Source organism: Lottia gigantea, assembly GCF_000327385.1.
Source record: "Lottia gigantea unplaced genomic scaffold LOTGIsca_816, whole genome shotgun sequence".
Classification (NCBI taxonomy): domain Eukaryota; kingdom Metazoa; phylum Mollusca; class Gastropoda; family Lottiidae; genus Lottia; species Lottia gigantea.
The window spans coordinates 5,981-7,524 of NW_008710715.1; positions in this window are offsets into that span (position 1 = coordinate 5,981).

Below are 1,544 nucleotides of genomic sequence, written 5' to 3' on the forward strand. Positions count from 1 at the left end.
GCAGCATCTATAATTCCAACTTCTGAATTATCACTGATATCTAAATAAAAGTATTTACCTTCAACTTCAACTGATGTTACTAATTCACTGACCATAATATAATCATGTTGTATATTAGGTTGAGACTGAAGAATCTGATAGTATTCATTTCCTAAATCTAAGATTTTGTCTAAGGTGGAACTTTTCCATGATCTTACATTCATAATTTTTCTGTATATCATACACAGAAGGCTGTTCACAGTGCACTGTTTGCCGGCATAAAATCCATATCGTTCTATATTACCTTGATTAAAATTACCAGATATACATATCCTTTCAACTTGTCTCTTTCTACTTTTACTAGGAGATAACTTCTCTTTACTCTTCTCTTTACTAATGTTACTAAAAGAATTTATTACCTTGCTTTTCACAGGTATTTCTACTTTTTCATATGAAATTTCTGTAGGAATATCAGATTCATGGACTACAAGTAATTCATTGACATTTTCTTTTGAAACTTTATCATTAAATCTACTGGCTTTAGAATTTGATTTTGCAACATATTCGTGATCACTGTGATCTACAATTTTGGTACATTTATCATCAGCACTTTTTCTATTTTTGCTTATATTAGCTAACAAAGCAGCTTTTGATTTCTTTGGACGACCCATATTGATTAACTTTTCAAAGTAATACAAAAAGAAGTGTAAAACTTGATTTCTCTAGATAATTTAAATGAAATGGTTGAATACTAACTAGATCTCTCTAGATAAACTAGATTTCTCTAGTAATAAAAATTGAGATATGAATAGCAACTAGATTTCTCTAGTAATAAAAATTGAGATATGAATAGCAACAAGATTTCTCTAGTAATAAAAATTGAGAAATGAATAGCAACTAGATCTCTCTAGATAATAAAAATTGAGTTTTGAATAGGAACTAGATTTCTCTAGTAATAAAAATTGAGATATGAATAGCAATTAGATTTCTCTAGATAATAAAAATTGAGATATGAATAGCAACTAGATTTCTCTAGTAATAAAATTTGAGATATGAATAGCAACTAGATTTCTCTAGTAATAAAATTTGAGATATGAATAGCAACTAGATTTCTCTAGTAATAAAAATTGAGATATGAATAGCAACTAGATTTCTCTAGTAATAAAAATTGAGATATGAATAGCAACTAGATTTCTCTAGTAATAAAAATTGAGATATGAATAGCAACTAGATTTCTCTAGTAATAAAAATTGAGTTTTGAATAGCAACTAGATTTCTCTAGTAATAAAAATTGAGATATGAGTAGCAACTAGATTTCTCTAGTAATAAAAATTGAGTTTTGAATAGGAACTAGATTTCTCTAGATAATAAAAATTGAGATATGAATAGCAACTAGATTTCTCTAGTAATAAAAATTGAGATATGAATAGCAACTAGATTTCTCTAGTAATAAAAATTGAGATATGAATAGCAACTAGATTTCTCTAGATTCTTTGGCTCTGTTAAAGTAAAAGTTCGCCACACTTTCACCGCTTAGTTTTGAGTATTTTGGCTCTGTTAAAGTA